The 21,925-nt window shown below is 45.6% G+C and overlaps 1 protein-coding gene across 15 annotated transcripts in view; it reads right to left on the minus strand.

Annotated features, from left to right (window-relative positions):
• The window catches only part of HRH2 (histamine receptor H2), a 187,654-nt gene extending 177,239 nt beyond the window's left edge, over positions 1-10,415 (minus strand). For all 15 annotated transcript variants that reach the window (XR_008317072.1, XR_008317073.1, XM_053300031.1 and 12 more), the window contains exon 1: positions 10,279-10,415. The gene's annotated coding sequence lies outside the window, so the exon portion shown is untranslated. The remainder of the gene's footprint in view (positions 1-10,278) is intronic.
• Between the last annotated feature and the right edge of the window lie 11,510 nt (positions 10,416-21,925).

The following is a 21,925-nucleotide window of genomic DNA, read 5'->3' on the forward strand; positions in this document are numbered from 1 at the left end:
ACTTGGAAAAACCGGGTCTCACTGATTGTGAGACCCGGTCCTGTGTCTCTTGGAGACTGTTGCTCTTCAAAATCTGAACTTTAGTATGGTGTTGCTAAGGGGCTCTATATTATCTCCAATGTTGTTTAACATCTACATGAAACCACGGGCAGAGATCATGAAGAGATTTGGTGCAAGGTGCTATCAGTATGATGATGACACCCCAATCTATTTCTCCATGTCAACATCATCAGGAAAAAGCATATCCACCCCAAATGCCTGCCTGAAAGTGGTGATGGGCTGGATGAGGGATAACAAATTGAGACTGAATCCAGATAAGATAGAGGTACTTATTGTGTAGGGTCGGAAATCGGGAGATGGGTTTGATCTTCCTGTTCTGGATGGGTGTCACACTTCTCCAGAGGGGACAGGTACGCAGTCTGGGGTTGTTTCTATATCCAAACCTCTCCCTGGTATCTCAGGTTAAGGTGGTGGCCAGAGGTGCTTTCTATAAGCTTCAACTGATATGACAGCTTCTCAATTTCTTGAGATTGGCAACCTCAGAACAGTGGGCCGCCCAGGCTCCCACCCTGCTCACTCTTACAAAGCCATGGTACTAGCTGGGTGACTCTGGGCCAGTCACTTCTCTCTCAGCCTAACCTACTCTAAAGAAACTTAAGTATGTAGTACACCGCTCTGGGCTCCTTGGAGGAAGAGCAGGATGTAAATATTTAAACAAACAAACAAACAAAAAACCGGGTCACACTGATCGTGAGACCCGGTTCATTCTCTTAAATACCCAGAGCCTAAGCTGTTTAGGGCTTTATAGGTTATAACCAGCACCTAGTATTTTGCCCAGAAACTTATTGGCACCCAGCATAGCTCTTTCAATACAGAAGTAATATGATCTCTGTGAAATGACCCAGAGACCAACATGGCTGCCACATTCTGAATCAACTGCAGTTTCCAGACTACATACAAAGGCAGCCCCACATAGAGCGCATTGCAGTAATCAAGTCTGGAGATTACCAGCAGATGTACCACTGTTGGCTGCCCACACGACTGCCGGCTCCGTGACAGAGCCAGCGGGGGCTGGGGAGTTTAGGGGCCATGTGGCCCGCAGAAGCTCCAGTATGCCCGCACGAGTGAGCGTACCTACACCATCTCTACTGCAGTGCTGTCTACAAGGAGCTGCCTTTAAAGACAATTCGGAAGCTTCATTTAGTGCAGAATGTGACAGCCAGTGTGCTGGTGGGGCTTATTATGCCTGACCTCCACTGATTACATTGGCTGCACATTCGCTTCAGGGTTCAATTCAAAGTAGAATTGGGACAAACGTGCCCCCCAAATATTATCTGAAGATTTTCGAGGGAAGAATGTGAGGTGGAAAATTCTAAGAATTATCTGCTGAGCTTTAAAATATTCTTCGAATATTCACTGGATAATTCTCATGCTATCGTTTCCAGAAATGATGTTTTCTGGAATAAGAAACAAGCCTCAAACAGGCATATTTTAAAGTTCCTTAGAAAAAGGGAAAATAGAAAACAGAGGAGTTAGTCCTGGACTAAACTGATCTTTACTCTTGAACCAATTAAGTTAGAAAGTTTTGGATTAGTCTTTATAATTTATAAGTCTTTCTTTGTATATTACCAAATGTAGTGAACAGCACCTCCTCTCCTCTAAAGAGTAAACTGGAAGTGAACCCTGTCCTTACTGACAGGCTGGTTAACTCCTGGAATCAGCCAATCAACACACCAGGTGTGTGGGACTTGGAGAGCCATGAGGAGGAAGAGAAGAGCTCCTTCATTAGAAGAAGCTAGGCTGGAGGTGAGAGAAGCATGGGTGGAAAAGGTTTAGTGAAAAGCAATGGAGTTTTGCTCCCTCATGGTCAAATGCTAGCTTGGAGATTTCTCTTATGGAAGGACCTCTGCAGATCCTTGGGAGACAGGATTGCAAGAAGCTTAATTCTCATCAGATGGTGGGTGAGTTTTCAAGGAAAAGGGGATTCAGCCTAGGGAACAGTTTGTTAATCAGAGTTTGTCTTAGAAACTTATTTCTTTTGTTTGCTTTGTAAATCCCTGATACTGTTCTATGATGGTCTATCTCTAAGCTTTTTATAGGTGCTTTTGTATTTTTTTACATCCATGTTTTTTGCAGCTGGGTAACCATGATTTTTTAAGTGTGCCAATGGGGTGCTTTTTGAAGTATCCTTGTAACCTGCTGAGTATTCCTTTTACCTGTAGCTAAAAACTGAGAGAGCCTCAGATGGAAGCTGTCTGTAGTATTTTGAATAATGTTTTTTTCTTTTTGTTCTTATATATTTTATTCATTTATTTATTCGATTTCTATACTGCCCTTCCTAAATTATTTTTTAAAAGGTTTTGTAAATTGCAGATGATGCAAGTCATGTAATGGTACTAGAGGTACATGTAATGCTGTTCTGGTAGCTCCAGTTCTTAACACTCACATCAATTTTGGAGGATGAATACAATTGAAGGAAGCTCGGGCGGGTGTGCAGCTGGGGGAGTCAGTCATGTGACTTGCCTCTGGTCCCCCCTCCAGGCAGTGGGCCCCCAGACAACTGTCTCCCCTTGCCCTATTATAGTTATGTGCCCCTGACTACACCAAAGTATATCCTTCAAACAAGTTGAGAGATCTGGTTGCTCTAATAATATCTCTCTTTCTCCACAGCACCAAAACAGAAATTCCTAAGGAGCCCTTTTGTTTTGCCACAAGCGGTGCTTGGAACAACTTGAAATTGCAAATTAACCAAGTCCCGAGTCTAGGCCTCTAGACTCAGGAAGTCCAGATGTTTCTTCTCTACTTTCCCCAAAATGTTATTTTGTTCATATAATACTCTATCAGCTACTTATGCAACTTTTTTTTAAAAAAAAGAAGTTTCTGTTAACTACCCCCACTGCGCCCCCCCCGAACAAGTATGCCTTTTAAGTATCCTGGAGCTCTGAATTCTTTGTAGAAATGTCCCCAAGGAGCCATTTGTGTTTAGATATGCAAATTCAAATTATTCCCATGCAAAAAAATTTGAGAGGTGTGAATTAGGGGAATTGCAGAATAATTCTCCAAAATATTCTCAGTCCCTCAAGGTGAAGAATAATCAAATAAATTCAAATGGGAGAATATTCTTTTCCAAGTCTAATAAGTGTTAGCTTTAGCCTTTAAATGAAGCAAAAACAAAAGTTAACAAGGTGCAGTAGAAAGCTTTAATTATACTTGGGCAGAATATCTCCCTCTACTATTCTGCATAATCTCTTGGGGGCGGGGGACAAAATTGGGCACTGGAAATTCTGTCAAATTGGTAACAACCTTCAAATTTCTTTTTTTTTAAATTCTCATGAGAGTCTTAGAAGGAAAGTTACTCTTATGTACAGTAGCTATAATAACTTCATTTGCAAATCTAAAGGCTTGTCCTTAGCCCAGGGCATCTAATCTTAACACAACCAAAGCAACACTGATTAATCCCTGTTAAGTACCCTTCCTTCAGTCAGTGCTCCCTGAATGTCTCCCTCTGTGACATTCACTTTATGCCTCCTGTTTACTTACAGGCTGACATATTGCACAACTTTATGTGCACCTTGCAACATAACATTTGTGCAGTCATACAAGAGTGCTATTGTGGTAATTTCAAGAATTGCACAAATGAAGCTGTGCAGTTATGTCCATTGGATTGTTTCCCATTTCATAATTGTGGGGTGTTTTTTTTTGTTCTTGTTCCCAAACAATGGAGGTTTTCCTAACATACTCCAACCAGCATGAGAGCCCACAAACCATGTGAGCTTGCAGACAGTGACCATGTGAATTCTCTCAGCTTCATGTCTGAGCAGGGCCGGATTAAGCTAGTATGGGGCCTGTAGCATATGTTATGAAGGGGCCCCAAATTTTAAAAATGCACATTAATATTGAAACATAAATTACTTACTTGCATAGTAAAGTAATTCATTTTTTTCATTTGCCTAGTGCCCCCCCACCAACCACCCCATGCCTCCACTCAGCTGAGCCAGCCAGTCAACAAACTTTGCAGAACACACACACACGTGCACACACACACACTTTTGTGACTCCTGACCATGGTTTTTCCTTTGGAGTTATTTTCACAAAGAGAAAGGGGGTGGGGAACAAAACTCTGAATGTTTAAATTAAAAGGTTCTCAGGAATTCTGTTCTTTGAGAAATCTGAACCTATTAGCAATTTTGGCACACAACAGTGGATGTTTGATTTCAATGTGTGCAGAACATATTGGATCCCAGCAGCCATCACATTAAAAGGGCCATTTGACAATATTAGGAATATATGTTTAACCTCTTGTGCAAGCCTGACAGGAAAGCAGATGTATATTTAAAATAGTTGATGCATTGCAAATGAATGTGATTATGATGAGGTGCATTAGCAACTTCCATGAAAACAGAAGTATCCAAAAGACAATCTTTTGGCAGGAGGCACAGCCTCTTTCAATCTAAATTACACTAACATGCTTAGTATTAAAAGGAGGAAATGCACAAATAATTCAGTGCAACCCTAAGCATGTTTACTCAGAAGTAAGTCTCACTGAACTCAATGAGCCTTACTCTCTAGTAAGTGTGTTTAGGTTTGCAGCCTCCGTTTATCTTTGGACAATTTCAACGGGCATCCCAATGCAAAGCTAATGAAGTTGGCAATGCAGCAGTAGTTATTTCAGTTCTAGAGGAGAGGAAAGGAGCTCACCTTAAATCTGGCAGTTCCTTGAAAAGCAATGATCACAAATTCCCTCCCAACAGCACTAGATACTAAAGGAGGATATCAGTGACCTTACCCAACAAGACCATAATATAATCTCCCTCCAAGCTCCCCTCAATTGATCCACTAAACTTTGAGACTTCTCTGAGTTACTTCCGGCTTTCTTTTTTCTCTTAAAGGCACACATTCTCATTGTTTATCTTTACCCTCTCCCAGTCAGTCGGAAAACGCTGGCAACATTCAACTAGCATCTTCTTTAGCTTCCTTTCTTCCGCCCGGCATTAATAGTTGGTTGTTTTTTAATCTAAACTGCTTTTATTTCTTTTACTCTCTGTGTGTATGTTTTTAAAAACTTTTACAGTTTAAACAAATAAGGACCAACTCCCTGGCGATTAAGTTATCTTTGAGACCCCTTTGCAAGCTATCTGTTCCTATTGTTGTTCTTACTACTCCCTCCTGCGCTGCTTAACATAATAGATAACCCAATCAACACCGTGGTGCCAGGAAGACCTTGCTTAAATGCCCTCGAGCAAGGCGAGAGAATGGGCAGCAGCAGGCAATGAGGAGAGTCAGCAGAGAGCACCAAATAGAGAGCAAAAGAAGGGGCAGACGTTCAAGCCAGGCGTGCGGGGCCTGTAGCAAATGCTACATTTGCTACTATGTTAATCTGGCCCTGTGTCTGAGAGGGAGATTTGAACTTGGGTTCTATCCTAGACAGTTCTGTTCATCCAACACTCTAATAACTTCTCCACACTTCTGATTGTTGTCCATTGGGTGTGGGCACCCAGGAAATGAGAGCAATCTTCAGATATTGCTGAGAGTGAAGAAGGAGCAGGCTTAACCTCTATGGCTTGCACCATACAGTATCCACATGCTGTGGAGTGGACTTGTCCTCTGTTGCTTGTGTCATATCCACATGCTGTAGAAATGCTACCGAACTCTGAAGTTCAATTCCTTATTACCATAACCTCTTTTTTCAAGTAGTTTATTGTTTGTATTAACATCTTAAAGAATTGCGCCATGTTGAAAAAGATGGTTTTATGCATCCACATCAGATTAGGGTTGCCAACTCTGACTGATAGTCTTCCTGGATTTTTAAAATCCAATATTGTTCACATCACAATATCAAGCCATATCCAGGATCACTTTCTAGTGTCCCAGAGCTTGATGCCAGTTCCTAGAAACTGCAGGTCAGCCCTGGAGGATTTCCAAACCTACCGGTCAGTTATATAATATACGTAAAGGCAGTTCACACGATCAGCATTATTCGGGAGCTGGGCACACTCCCAATTTTTGATCATGTGTTAGAGGTTGGAGGCTGGGAGCTTGAGAGTCAGACACCGGCTGTGTAGGGTGATTTTTCCACCTACCTCATTCAGAAGCTGGGAATGGAATCTGGAAATTGATGCTCAAGTTCTTCTCCACCTCTGACCTTGTGTTTATCTAACACACAACTGAACATCAGGAGCATGCCCAACTCCCACATTAGGGTAAAATAAAGATGCACTGTTGAGTCAGTGTCAACTCCTGGTGCCCACAGAGCCCTGCGGTTTTTTTAGGTAGAATACAGTAGGGGTTTACTATTGCCTTCTTCTGTGCAGTATGAGATGATGCCTTTCAGCATCTTCCTATATCACTGCTGCCTGATATAGGTGTTTCCCACAGTCTGGGAAGCATACCAGCGGGGATTCAAACTGGCAACTTCTTGCTCCCTATGCAAGTTATTTCCCCGCTGTGCCATTAGGTGGCCCCCCACATTAGGGTAGGAGATTTGTAATGCCAATCATGTGAACTGCCTATAAGTTAGTTTGCTATTCCCTTTATGGATCCTTTTGTGATTGCTTATGTCCATATGGGGACTCAAAGTAATATTCAAACATGTGACTATGGATGCCAGGCTTAAATATTCAGGATGTCCTCAGGATGATCAGGTAGCTGCTGCCTGCACTAGGCATGAAATGATGGCACTCAAGTTGCTGGGGGAGAAGTTGTCTTGTTCCAGCTTCTTCCAGTGAATATACACATTTAGCTACAGTAGTAGCAATGCTTCAGCCAAATGTTGGGCTTTTGCTTAGAAATTACAGGCTTTACTAATGGTGACTGACAACTGGATTTTAAAAATGTATTTCCTTCTGAAAGGGAGATGGCAAAAGAGGCCAGACTGTTGCAGCAAGGTGTAGCCTTGAAACAAGCAGGTTTATGTACATTAACAACTGCCTTTGTTACATACACAAAATCCCTGATAGAGGGAGAACATGGTTGCTGCTGAGCTAATTGCTGCCTTTGTCTTCCAACTCCGGAAAGCTGGCACTCTGAAATAGAGATGGAAAATCTGAAGGAGATGGAATGTGAAACAAAGGGTATTTTCACACGGCCTTACTCAGCTCCACCTGGGACTGCCTTGGCTCAGCGTCACACTTTGTGTTCCTATCTTCTGTGCCAGATTTCTGAAGAGCAGCTGTCACTCTGGCTGCCACTTGAAATCGGGCTCTGTACCAGAGGACTGGAGAGTAGCAAATGTAACACCGATTTTCAAAAAGGGATCCAGGGGCGATCCGGCAAATTACAGGCCCATTAGCCTAAAATCCATTCCAGGCAAATTGATGGAAAGCATCCTCAAGGATAAAATTGTAAAGCACCTAGAAGAACAGGCCCTGCTGGGAGTGAGCCAGCATGGCTTCCGCAAAGGTAAATCTTGCCTCACCAACCTTTTGGACTTCTTTGAGAGTGTCAACGAGTGTGTGGATCAAGGTGATCCAGTTGACATAGTCTACCTGGACTTCCAAAAAGGTTTTGACAAAGTTCCTCATCAAAGACTCCTGAGGAAACTTAGCTGTCATGGGATAAAGGGACAAGTACATGTGTGGATTGCTAACTGGTTGAAAGACAGGAAACAGAGGGTAGGTATAAATGGAGAGTTTTCGCAATGGAGGGAAGTAAGAAGTGGGGTCCCCCAGGGATCTGTACTGGGACCGGTGCTTTTTAATTTATCCATAAATGATCTAAAAGCAGGGGTAAGCAGCGATGTGGCCAGATTTGCAGATGATACCAAACTCTTCCGGGTAGTGAAATCCCAAATGGATTGTGAGCAGCTCCAAAAGGATCTCTCCAAACTGGGGGAGTGGGCGACAAAATGACAAATGCAGTTCAATGTTAGTAAGTGTAAAATGATGCACATTGAGACAAAAAAACCCAACTTCAAGTATATGCCGATGGGATCCGAGCTGTCAGTGACGGACCAGGAGAGGGATCTTGGGGTTGTGGTTGACAGCTCGTTGAAAGTGTCGACTCAATGTGCGGCAGCTGTGAAAAAGGCCAATTCCATGCTAGGGATCATTAGAAATGGGATTGAAAATAAAACGGCTAACATTATAATGCCCTTATACAAAACCATGGTGCGACCACACTTGGAGTACTGTGTACAATTCTGGTCACCACATCTTAAAAAGGACATTGTTGAACCGGAGAGGGTACAGAAAAGGGCAACCAAGCTGTTCAGGGGCCTAGAACACCTTTCTTATGAGGCAAGACTACAACACCTGGGGCTTTTTAGTTTAGAAAAAAAGATGACTGTGGGGAGACATGATAGAGGTCTATAAAATCATGCATGGTGTGGAGAAAGTGGAGAGAGAGATAGATTCTTTTTCCTCTCACACAACACTAGAACCAGGGGTCACTCCTTGAAATTGATTGCCAGGCGGTCTAGGACCAACAAACGGAAGTACTTTTTCACACAACGCGTGATCCACTTGTGGAACTCTCTGCCACAGGACGTGGTGACAGCCAACAACCTGGATGGCTTTAAGAGGGGTTTGGATGACTTCATGGAGGAGAGGTTTATGAATGGATACTAGCCGGAGGGCTGTGGGCCATCTCCAGCATCAAGGGCAGGGTGCCTCTGAGTACCAGTTGCAGGGGAGTAATGGCAGGAGAGAGGGCACGCCCTCAACTCCTGCCTGTGGCTTCCAGCGGCACCTGGTGGGCCACTGTGTGAAACAGGATGCTGGACTAGATGGGCCTTGGGCCTGATCCAGCAGGGCTGTTCTTATGTTCTTATGTTCACTTCTGACCCCAGTCATCCTCTTTCACGTTTACCAACATTTTCTTTGCAGGGGAACATGTTTGCTACCTGTAAGTATGGAAAGGCACCCCTCTAACCTTTGTCAGGTGACTGCCTGAATACGTACACACAAATACATACACATGTATTCTCTTATGAATTTGCATTTATGAATGTTGGCTAGCCCACCTTTTTGTTGGATTGATAGCTGGCTGATAATAACCCATGGCTATTACCCAAGAGGAGGAAGTGATACAAGAGAGTAAGTCATGTCCACCTGAAGGGGGTCGGTTGAGGAGTATGAGGTAATGTAGTATAAAGGGCTAATCCCCTGTCTAGGGGGAAGGCTTGATGATGTCATCAGAAAGGTTCCAGGCCTGTTGTTGAAGCTGAAATAAAGCTCTTGGGAAATTTAGGCCTGTCTCAGTTCTCTCTCTGTGTAATACAGATGACATCACCCCCGCTTCCTCCTCTCCCCACTCCCACCCAGAAGTGTGAACAGTCAATGAAGGAATAGCAGGTAGAGAGAAAAGAGAAAGAGAGAGATTAACAAGATATTTTTAGGGCCTGGAAGGAAGAAGCCTGGCAGGAGCTGCAGCACTTTAGGGTGAGGGTCTGTTCATTGGGGACATATGTAAGCAGTTGCTGATTAATAAATGTTCTGTTATCTTCCAGCTCCATCCAATGCTCAACTTGTATATTTATAAGCATACATGGTAAGGTAAAGTAATGTTGTACCATCGAGTCAGTGTCGACTCTGGGCAACCACAGAGCTGTGTGGTTTTCCTTGGTAGAATGCATGGTTCTGAAGATGTTAAACTCCAGTGGGGAAACTTCAAGGGAAACCAGAACTTGTGCTGCACCCCTGGAACTTCTTTCTGACTGCTTGGAGAAGTTGGGCTGTGAGGCATGTAACAATACAGTATAAATAATTCATCTTTATCTAAAAGGTAGGGTAGAATGGGCAGCTGGGATGAAAGAACCCTGGTTTTCTCATAACCTATGAAAATGGTAAACGAGAGGCAATGAAATGTTTGTGAGGTAGGTGCATATATGTCTGCATTTATTTCAGAAGTTCAGGAGAAAAACATGACCTCCTTCCTGCCAATAGACCATGATGATGTTTTAAATCTATTATTACTGATTTAAAACAACTCTCAAGCATAGCATAGTGGTTAGAGAGTTGGATTAGGACCGGGATGACTTGAGTTCAAATCCCCATTCAACCATGAAACTCACTGGGTGACTCTTGGCCAGTCATGTATCTCACAGCCTAACCTACCTCACAGGGTTGTTGTGAGGATAAACATAAGCATGTACACCGTTCTGAGCTCCTCTGAGGAATAGTGGGATATAAATGTTAGATAAATAAATAAGTAATTTCTGAGGCAGCATAGAACATAACTGAGATCAACAATATCTAAAAACAACCAAATTTTAAAAAAACAGTATCAAAGAACAAAGCAACAGCAATATTAAGAGCAATTTTTAAACAATTGTAAAATGACCTGTGTCTGGTGGAAGTTGACAGTCAGAATCCTTCCCTCCTGATATGCTTGGAACTCTCAATGCCTTGTGATTCAGTGGCTCTTGTTCTTTTAACTCAGCTTTAGCAGCTAACAGAAGTGTCAGGTCTGCCTCTTGAGTGTTTCCATTCTTTTTTGCTGGATCACACTTGGTAGGTGCGTCATTTATGGTGATGCTAGCTCGACTCGTTGGGGGTTGACAGGTGATATTCCACAGGGTTCAGTGTTGTCACTGATCCTGTTTATCGGTGAAATGAGGCTGCTGGGAGAAATAAACCAGCACTCTGGAATTGGGTGTCATCAATTTACTGATGATACCCAGCTCCGTATTTCATTAACTAAGCCCCCAGAAGTGGCTGTCTCAGTTCTGAAACAAAAGCCAGTCTGGCAATACTTTTAAGCTCTGACCAAAATGGCACAAAGCTGTGAGCAGCAAGCTTTTGAATTAAACAATGCTAGTTTGTTTATTTACGGTCATTGACCAGAATAAAGCCAGAAATTACAAAGGTTGCAATAGCAAAAAACAAATACCAGATGAATAAACAATATCACAGTAGCAATTGGAGTGATACCAAATCATCATCACAGCAGTCTCATGAACAGTCCGAGCTCCCCTTTGAATCAGTCAAGGAGCTATGCACCCGAATGGCTAAATAACAAAATTTCACCACGATATAAGAAATAAGGGAATCATTATCCACAAGTAGAAATTTAACTAAAAAATCATCAGAATGTCCAGGGAACCTAGTCAATAAGGGTAGAATCAGACAGTGCCTAAAATCCTGATAGAAGTTACAATACAATAAAATATGAACAATAGTTTCGATTTCACCAGAGCTACAAGGACAAAGCCAAGCCTCCATGGGTAGATGTTGAAACCTTCCAGTAAGCAAGGCTGAGGGGGAAGCATTAAAACGGGCTCTTGAGAAGGCCCAATGGGATTTAGAAAAAGTAACAGATGTCATATGGTGCAGAAGAAAAACCTGACCCGATCTTTAGTGGTCTGTAGAATGCAGGCAGACAAGCCACCTCATTCTGCAACTCAATATCCTCCAGTCGCTGACAGACCATATTTTTTGCGCTCAAAAGGCCCATTTCAAGTAAGGAGTCTGGAGCTAATCCAAGGAGAAGGAGTTTGTTGACTATCTTCAGACACCAAGGTGGCTAAAGCATGACTGATGAAAATTTGGGTATAAGTCCTATTGGTTGAAGGTAAAGTTTTAGCCAATAGTAAATGATTAACAGCCAAGCCCTAGTTGCTACCTTTAATAAACCAGCCTCCTGGCGAATCACCACATTAGCAGTGCATCTAGGTGCAGAAAAAAGAGCTCCCAGGAAGCCTGACTGAATCCTTTCTAGAGTGACAAAATTAGTATAGGGGCCCAGCTGGGCACCATGTAAGAGTTATGTCATAGATCTGGCTAGAAAGATAGACTATTCTCATGATTGCAGAAAACCGAGCTAGCCTCCACTAGCCTGATTATCTGTAATCATGAGAACCACCGGCTCGGCTGTGAGCCCGGTGGTTCTAGAGTGGGTAACCCGCTCAAGTACCCCTGCCTTAAAACCGGGTTTGCGGAGCGAGCGCTCCGCAAACCTGGTTTTCAAGATCGTGAATAGCCGTGGTGCAGCTTCGCACCACGCCTACTCATGAGAAGACCCCCAGAGGGGAGGTGAAAAGCCACCTCCCAGCTCCGGAGTTCTCTCCAGTATGCCCTGCGCGCTTGTGCAGGGCATACTGGAGCTTCCGGGGGCTGTGCTGCCCCTGAGCTCCCCAGCCCCTGCCATCTCCGTCATGGAGCCAGCAATTGTGTGGACAGCCGATCCGGCCGCCCAGGGCTCCCACTGGGATCGTCTGCAGGGAGAGCGGGCTTAGCCCGCTCTCCCCACAAAAGCGGGTCTCACTGATCGTGAGACCTGCCTAAGAGTTTAATAGAGGCAGGGATATAGCCTCCGCCCTGAGTACAATGGAATCGCAGTATAGCTGCTGCACTTCTTTGTGCCATGTCAGAGGCTGGTTTGACATGTGCAGATTTCCTACCATTGTACTGAAAAACCACTCCAAGATATTTAATACATTTCACTTGCTCAATTTGATGACCTTCTACAGACCAAGTGAAATTCTTAACTCTGTTGTTAAAACAGACAGTTTTAATTTTGGAGTAATAGATAAACAGATGCTTCTTCTGGCAATGGAGAGCCAAGGCTGCCAAGGCTCTCTTAAGACTGAGCAAGGCTCCCGGATCTGACAGTATTACGGTAGAAGTCCTTAATAACAATTTGGAATGGTGGACACTAATCCTGGCCTCCCTATTCATATTTATTGATAGGACTGCTTTGGTTCCTAATGATTAGGGAGTGGCGATAATCATCCCCATTTATAAGGAGGGGAATCGTAAGTTACCGGTAAACTATCATCCTATTAGCCTGCTCAATATTATAGGCAAGTTATATGCTAGACAACTATTGAACAAACTACTAGACTAGTGTGATGACCATGGGATACTTAATGAGGAGCAATTTGGTTTCTGACCTGGCCGTTCTGTAGTAGATCCTGCTTCATTTGCAACATCATTTGGTTGCAAAGTACACCTCTATCCCAGGTGGAGCCCTATATGCAGCTTTTGTGGACTTTAAGGCAGCCTTTGACATGATGCCTAGTGTAAAACTATGTATCGGGCTTTCGAATTTGACAATAGACCGCCGCTTGTTGTGGCTGATTGTGGCTGTTGTGTGCTGCTACGTACCGCGGCGGCACACAAGCAGGAAAACAAGGTTAATGGAGTGGGTGCTCCGTTAATCTTGTTTTCCTGCTCGTGGGCCGCTGCGGTGCGCAGTGACACACGCGTAGTAGACCCCCAACCTCATTTAAGGGGAGGATGTTTTAGATGGACTAGCCTCCTTAGGGGTACCAGGCTTGCTCACGAGCCCAGTGGTTGCCATGATCACTGGAAAGCGGGCTAAGCTCCCTTGGTCAGCTTTCCAGTGATTGTGGGAATAGCCTCAGTGACTGGCCAAAGATCACCCAGTGAGCTTCATGGTCAAGTGGAGATTTCAAACCAGGGTTGAACCTGAGCTCTGTGACACTCTGTTACACTATGGTTGCTCTTAGGTGTTCACATAATGATGCGGGTCTCACGATCAGTGAGACCCGCTTTGTCTGGGTTAGACAACCCCTTTGTCTGGGTCAGACAATCGGGAAGCCCTGCCGGGATGGCTGGATTGGCCGCCCATATGACTGCCAGCTCTGTGATGGAGCCGCCGGGGGCTGGGGAGTTCGGGGGCTGCATGGCCCCCAGAAACTCCAGCATGCCCTGTGTGAGCGCGCAGGGCATGCTGGAGAGACCCCCAAGCCAGGAGGCTGCTTTTGAGCCTCCTGGCTGGGGGTCTACTTGTGAGCCGCAGCGCAGCAACTCACGAGCAAAAAAACTGGGTTAGTGGAACGCTCGCTCCGCAAACCCGGTTTAAGGGGAGGGTTACTTGAGTGGGTTACCCACTCAGGAACCACTGGGCTTAAAGGTGAGCCCGCTGGTTCACACGGTATGCAAAAATCGGGCTAGGCTCCCTTAGTCCGATTTTTGCAGACTGTGTGAATAGCCTCTGGGGCTCTTCCTACGATCAGCAAAAACTGGGCTAGCCTCTGCTAGCCCGATTTTTGCTGATCGTGAGAACCACCAGGCTCAGCTGCAAACCCAGTGGTTCTAGAGCGGGTAACCCGCTCAAGTACCCCTCCCCTTAGCCCGGGTTTGCGGAGCAAGTGCCCCGCAAACCTGAACTATCTGATTGTGAGTAGGTGCACCACGGCTCCGTACCACGGCTACTCGTGAGTAGACCCCCAGAGGGGAGTAAAAAAGCCAGCTCCGGGAGTCTCCCCAGTATGCCCTGCGCACTCACACTGCACCCCCACCAGCTCCGTCACGGAGCCGGCAATCGTGTGGGTGGCCAATCCGCCCACCCAGGGCTCCCTCCCCGCTTGTGTGCGGGGAGAGCGGGCTTAGCCCGGTCTCCCTGCGCACACTGCTGAACCGGGTTTCAATGATTGTGAGAACCGGTCCTCTTTGTTTTATTTTTTAGAGCAGGGTTTCTTAACCTTGGGCCTCTAGATATTGTTGGACAACAACTCCCATAATCCCCAAGCAAAAGTCATCGCAGCTGAGGATTCTGGGTGTTGTTGTGCAACAACATCTGGGGGCCCAAGGTTAAGAAACCCTGTTTTAGAGTACCGAAAACCCACTTACAGTCATGGTTCTCAAATATGGAACAGGTTTCCCCATGAAGGCTTAAGCAGTTCCAAGTATTCTACCCAGGAAAGCTCATGGCTCTGTGTTTGCGAGGAGTCGACACCGACTTGACGGCACAGTCTTTCCTTTCCTTAATGGAGGGTGCAGTCTCCTCTCTGATCCCTACCAGCTCTTGTCTGAGCCCTGAGTCAGTTAAATGACAGAGTACCACTGTGGATCTTGGCCATCACCCCAGTTCTAGGGAGCTGTTGACAGTGCCTTAATCCAGGAAGTTCTTTTTCATGAGTATGTTGCTTTTCTTGGATCTGAGATAGCCCCTGCTGGGTACTGCTGGCTGTTATGTCACTGCACATCTCCATGGTGCTGACAAAACTGCTCCATATCTGAGCTGCTCCCTTGGGTCAGTAAGAGGGAATACAGACCCAGGGCCACTATCTGGCTTGAATAACAAGCTCATACCACTACTTATTCAGTTACTCCCTGGCTGTATCAACAGCTCTAAAGGGAGAAAATTTCACTGTGTTTCCTGTCTGGTCAACTCTAAAGCTCAGCACATGCTTATGTTGATACATACATTACCTATCATTGTGGGGATGCTGGATCTCACAAAACAGGAGGAACATAATACCTTTTCTCAAGTGAAATGTAGAAATGAAAAGGAGAACTACTACTACTATTATGACTACTACAACTACTTTTCTTGTTGCCTGCCCCATAATAAATTGTGTTCTGGATATAACTGTAATATTTAAGAGTGTGTGTGTGTGTGTGTGTGTGTGTGTGTGTGTGTGTGCGCCTTTGCAGTGTTGCAGAGACAGAAAATTGGTGACAGTAGTGGAGGGTAGATTATTGTTATAAATTCTCTCTCTCTCTCTCTCACACACACACACACACACACACACACACACACACACACACACACACGTGTTACAGTTAGGGACACAAGCTACTACATTCACTAGCTTACATCCAGATTAAGTTACTCATAAGTCGCCTTATTGAAATTAACGGGACAAGTTTATTTATCCTATTAATTTCAATGGGAGTATGCAGTGTTAATTTTCTGAAGTCCATCAGTCGGGCTGAGAGGAAGGGTGTGCTGAGTTTCAGCATGTAGCCAGCCAATCAGGAACAGAAAAGGAGGGTCTTCACCCTCCTCCCTCCCCTTCTGCAGTGGACACATTACTGATGACTGGGTGACCTCAAGCCTGCATTCCTCATATAGGAAACAAATCATATGGCTGCAGTGTGGGTAGGCAGGAGGCATAGGCAAAACTAGGGTGGGGCAGCCAGGGCATGTGCCCCAGGTGCAACTTGGGGGGCACCAATGCCATGCTGCCCCCACCCCCTCCTCAATTCACAGATTTTTATTTTTTCTTAATTTTTTTAACCTGTAGCCCCTTCGGAGGGGGGGCCTTCCTAAAGGCCATGGGGTCTGAAAAGGTTCCCCCTTCCCCCACAAGCCTCCTAGATCACTGCCGCAGTTTGTCCCAGGCTGATTTTCAGGCCTGTTCGGGCCTACAAAGGTCAGTGTGGTGGCCATTTTGGAGGTCACTGCACATGCTCAAAAGTCAATGCATTTTTGCTTTGAACACAATTGTTCTTAAAAGACACATTGGACCGGGTCTCACAATGAGTGAGACCTGGTTTTGTTCAGTGAGTGGGAAGAGCGGGCTAAGTCCACTCTCCCCGCTCACGAGTGGGCAGGGAGCCCTGGGCGGCTGGATCGGCTGCCCACATGATAGCCAGCTCTGAGACAGAGCCGGTGGGGGTGGGGGTGGGGGGAGCGGGGCCACACAGCCCCCGCAAGCCCCAGTATGCCCTGCACGACTGCGCAGGGCATACTGGGTAGACCCCCGAGCCGGGAGGCTGCTTTTAAGCCTCCCAGCTGGGAGTCTACTCATGAGTAGGCGCAGCGCAAAGGCGCAGCGCAGCTACTCACCATCGCTGGAGCGAGCACTCCAGCAAACCTGCTTTTTACCAGGGGTTCTTGAGCGGGTTACCCGCTCAAGAGCCACCGGGCTCGGCTGCGAGCCCAGTGGTTCTTATGGTCATCAAAAATCGGGCTAGCCTCTGCTAGCCCGATTTTTTGCTGATTGTGAGAAGCGCCCCATTGAATAGTCATGCTGTGATTCTGATTGACTAGTGCATTTGATAAACTAGACCAGGGATTCTCAAACTTGGGTCCTCAGGTGTTATTGGACTTCAACTCCCATAATCCCCAGCCTCAGTGGCCTTTGGTTGGGGATTATGGGAGTTGAAGTCCAATAACACCTGAGGACCCAAGTTTGAGAATCACTGAACTAGACATAAAATTTACTGTCCAGTCTGCCTGTTGCTGGCCTCTGTATTGAACAAGGGAGGTGTAAGTTATCCAAGGCACCATATTTGTGCGCCTATGTGGTTCATTTATGGCAGAATTCACTTTTGAAAGGGTTGTAAAGCTATGAAGGTGGCTGGTGTCCTCCATCCAATACACACTATCACAGGCCATATGCTCTTACTACCTTAGTATCTGTCACAGCGACAGATAGGAAATGGAATATGTGTGCAATAGAATTGGGGCAGGGGATCATTAGAATCATCATTAGGGGTTGGGGCAGGGGCAACCTTTTACCAAACCTTTGCAGTGTTGCAGAGACAGAAAATTGGTGACAGTAGTGGAGGGTAGATTATTGTTATAAATTCTCTCTCTCTCTCTCTCACGCACACACACACACCCCACATTTTTCTGATTCGAATATCACACTGTTTTGCTGTTCTGTGGCTAATAGCAACTTCCACCTTCTTCCTGATCAGGCTGCTGGATCCAAGCCTATTGTAAGCTGCTTTCAGATTGTTGGGGCCCCTAGCATTTCCCATTGCAACCAGCTCCCTTTAAGGCAAACACTTTTTGGACAGAAAAAAACCATCCCTGAATTTCTTGTAGGCAGTAACCTGTGGTGAGGTGTGCTGAGGTGGCAGAGCATTTGCTAAAGAGAGCTTTCACTGCTTAACTCTATGGAGGCATGCCCAGCACATGGATGTGCTGTGTTTCCTTGGGAAGGCAACTGGCATATATGTGCCACATGTGTGGTTGTATGTGTGTGTGTATGCATGTGTGTGTTGCTTACAAGCTGTTTCTCCTGAAAGTGTCTGAACTTGTATTTTTGAGCTGATATTATGGTAAAGTTATCTGAAGGATGGGTGTCAGATGTTTGGACATGGGCACAATTTCAGTGCTTGCCCTAGGCACTATTTCTCTAGATATGCCTCTGGCAGGAGGGCTCTGAATACCCTCTGGAGCCGTTTAAATACCACTTGGGGTGCTAGTACGCCCTATTGGGAACCCCTGTCCTAGCACAGATAATAGAACATGAATTAGAGTTTTAAGTTGGAAGAAATATTCTGGATTCACTAAAGAGACAGAGGAATATGTGGACCAGAATTATTACAGGAGGAAAAATGTTGATGGCTGAATGTAGCATTTTGCGGGCACTTGTTTTGAGATTCAGATACTGATCTGTGTAAACAATTTCTGTTGTGTGGTTGATAGGATTATTTTTGGACTGCTTATTTTCAGACCACTAATGTTCCAGTGACTAGTTTGAGGCTAAGGACTATATCCAATTATTCACTCAGCCATTGATTAATTAGGGTTAGGGTCTCCTCTTAAGTGAGTGATCTGGGAATAATGATGACAGCAACACGCACTAAACTGAAAACATAGCCACACGCCCACAATGTGAATCTTGAGGAAACACTGCACTAACAAATAGCTAAGTGGGAAAGCCCAGCTTTAATCATTGCCATCTCTTGTTATGAAGCTCTGGTAGACGTTAGGAAGACCTCTCGTAGAGGCCCTCAAGAACTGCTGCCAGTCAGAGTTGCCAGGATGGGGCCGTTCAGACACTATGTTGTAGGGGTGCAGATAATCCAAAGCATTTTCAGCCCCCCCTCATTTTACTGAACTCTCCCCAACCCAATAAACCATACCTTCAATCCCCAAACATATTTATCTGCTCCCCAAAAGTGTCTTTCCTCTTGCCTTTCCTCCCCATCCCTCATATTTAAATGAGGAGTTGCTCCTCAAGTTTTCTCTCTTTCTTCACCCCTGCATGCATTCCGGTGTCTGCTCACACATATGTTTTTGTGTGAATTGCTGTGCATCCGTTCATTTTTAAAGTGACAAGTTTTAAAACTGGGTATATCCTGTCTCAAATCCAGGTACATGTGTGTTCAACATAACTGCTGTATGTATGTGCAACATAACATGTGAATAACTGTACATGCATATAGATCTGCATGTGCCTATACTTTATACAGATTATATTTGTGTTGGACATAATGAGGCTATTGTCATGCACAGCCTAACCCAGGCTCAGGATGCCCAGGCTGTATGAGGCTGTGTGTGAGAACCACCAGGATGGGGCCTTGTCCCTGTGGGCCAGTGCTGTCCAGCCCAGCGTTCTAGCCCGGCTGCTAGCTGAAGTTAAGGGAGTGAGCCTTAACCTGGGCCACTTGCTCGTGTGCAAGCTGGGCTGCTTCCAGCCCAGACACACACAGGGCCTAGCATGCCCGTCTCTTGGGGAAATCCCCCAGTGCATCACATGTGTTGCCTTGGTGCATTGTGGGATCTTGGGAGGCTGAGACAATGAGTCCTGGCCTCCTATTTTTCTGTGCTGCTAGGAGCAGTGTGGAGATGCATCTGCGCTGCTCCTAGTAGTGCTGGTCATGTGGGCGCAGGGCTTGAGCCCCTTTGGGGCTGCGAGCAGTCATCTGGGGGAAGGTAGGTTGAGCCCTGCCTTCCCCCTGCTCGCCCGACTGTGCACGCAATTGTGTGAACAACAGCCCCAATGTATGATTAGGGCTAGGGGTAATCCTTGATATATAGTGGAGAAATGTGTGAAAAGAAAAAAATTGTACAGCCTGATCTTATTCATGTTTGCCTGCAAGTAAGTCCCACTGATTTTGTTTTTCTTACTAGTCAGGGAGGCGAGTCTCATGATCAATGAAAAGCGCCATAAGGGGGTTTGTGGGGAGAGTGGGCTTAGCCCACTCCAGTTCCAGGATGCCCTGTATGAGCGGGGCATTCTGGAGAAACCTCCAAGCCCGGAAGGCTGCTTGCAGCCTCCCAGTTGAGGGTCTGTTTGTGTGTTGCTGTGTGCCACGGCAACACACGAGCAAAAAGAGAAGGTTAACTGAGCACTCGCTCCGTTAACCTCATCTTAGGGGAGGGTTATTTAGGGCAGTTAGCTGCCAGGAGCCACACGGCTCCCATTGCAGCACACCATCGCCCAAAAGCAGGCTAGGCTCCCTTAGCCTGCTTCTGGGCGATCGTGAGAATCACCTCAGTGATTGACATTGGGACGAATCCTCCATTGATGACTCATCCTCCATTTCTGTTTCTTGTAACAGAAAACCTTGGTGCATCAATGGAGGGTTAGTCCTTATTTGGTGATTAGTTTTCCCCTGCCTTCTCCAGCTGCCTGTGCCTCCAGAAACTAGCTCCCTAAGGGTCCCCCAAACTTCGGAGACATGGTTTTGGCAGGCACAGGTGGCTGCAGAGGGAAAGGAAAATTGGTGAAAATCACATCCTGCTCCTTGAACAATGGAAAACGCTGGCACATTGGTAGAGGGTTAGTCTGGAAGTTGCCAAATATGCTTAAGATTCCAGCCTTAATCTTTGGCAGTGGTTCCCAACCTGTGGTCCTCCAGATGTTGCTGAATTACAACTCCCGCCATCCCCAGCCACAATAAATTGATCTTTGGGTTCTGCAAGGCTGATACATGCTCCTATATCTCAAATAGGAGGAAAGGGAGATTTGAAGAACTACTGTTCAAAATATTGCTGGTGCAAAGGGGTGTATTTGTGCATGGTTCTGATACCATTTCCCAGATTTTTATCTGGACAAATTAGAAGGATTGGAGCTAGATAGATAAACACAAATGGGGCTGATGTTCAGAAAACAAGTTGTTTCTATAGATAGCATCCTTGCATGTACAGTATATGATGCATTTCATGCCTACACTATATTCTATTTACAGTTGTGCTTATCAGAGTTCCTACACAGTTATTCTTGATTTTAAAAATATATCTGATTAATGATGTATATTATTAATGGTGTATATTAAACATCTAATGGTGTTTGGCCTTTATTATAAACTATTGTGTTCTTTTTGTCTCCTGGCATCTGGAATGTGTCCGAACAGCCAGCTCCATTTCTTCTTCATGACCTATTCATTAGAGAAGTCTGATTTATGAAGAATGAAGGAAACTTTTCGCTTGGGGAAGCTACTCACCTGTTCAAATATTAGTTATTCATCTAGAAAGAAAGAAGACTGATGAACCAAAGCTCAAATGGAAGGTTTCATTTTAAAGACTGTTTTAACAGAAATAGAGTGCTGTGTTTGGAAAGATGCTTCCTGCCAAGTCCATCAATTTATGCAATGAGATACATCCTCATAAACATTTCAGAAAGATCCCAGTTCAAGGTATTTAAGAAGGTGTACATAATATTGATATAGTACAACCTCTGAACCTAATTGCTACCCTTGATAGCTAAAATGGAGCCTCAGCAGTCAGAAGTAGTCTGTGCCTGCAACCCTCATGTCCTGCTTTTGAGATTTCCACACTAACTCCCTAGAGAGTTGAGATCCTTCTGAAAAATTAATTGATTTAGTAGAGCCTCAGGAGTGTAGGAAGGCTGAGACAGGATGTAAAGGTGGTCCCCCGCTGCTGCTGTCACCACTGGGTGGAGCCCACCACTGGGTATGCTAGCCCATGCTGATCACACTGATACAGGGGCTGTTGCTGGTGCCGGGCACGAACGTGTCTAGCCAGAGCACTTTCTTTGGCAGGGTGCTTCACTCAGTCGCATCAGCAAAGAAAGCATTCACTGGCTAGTCAGGCAGTGCACCCTGCATTGGCATACAGACAGAGGTGGAAGGGATGTGGCTGGTGTGGAGTAGTGCACCTGGTAGCAGCATGCTCTAGCCTCCGTTGTGGGGGTTGCAGTGAGCCCCCGGATATTTGTCCCGCCCATGTCCAATTGTGGCTACACCACTGAGCAGCCTGCAAGAAAAGAACATGTAAAATATTGGCTTGAAGCAGAAAAGGCATCATGGAGCCGGTTGGGGTGGTGGCGATTGGGGGCTGCCTGGCCCCTGGAAGTCACAGGATGCCCCGCATGAGTGCGTGGGGCATTCTGTGGAGACCCCCGTGCCAGGAGGCTTATTGGAGCCTCCCAGTTGGGGGTCTCCTTGTGAGTTGCCGTGCTGCGGAGCCACACCATGGCGATTCATGACCCCCAAAACAGGGTTAGTGGAGCGCTTGCTCCGCTAACCTCATTTAAGGGCGAGGGATTAAGTGGGCTAACCGCTGGGAGCCGCACAGCTCCCAGCAGTTC

The sequence above is a fragment of the Hemicordylus capensis genome, chromosome 2 (genome assembly GCF_027244095.1).
Source record: "Hemicordylus capensis ecotype Gifberg chromosome 2, rHemCap1.1.pri, whole genome shotgun sequence".
Lineage (NCBI taxonomy): Eukaryota > Metazoa > Chordata > Lepidosauria > Squamata > Cordylidae > Hemicordylus > Hemicordylus capensis.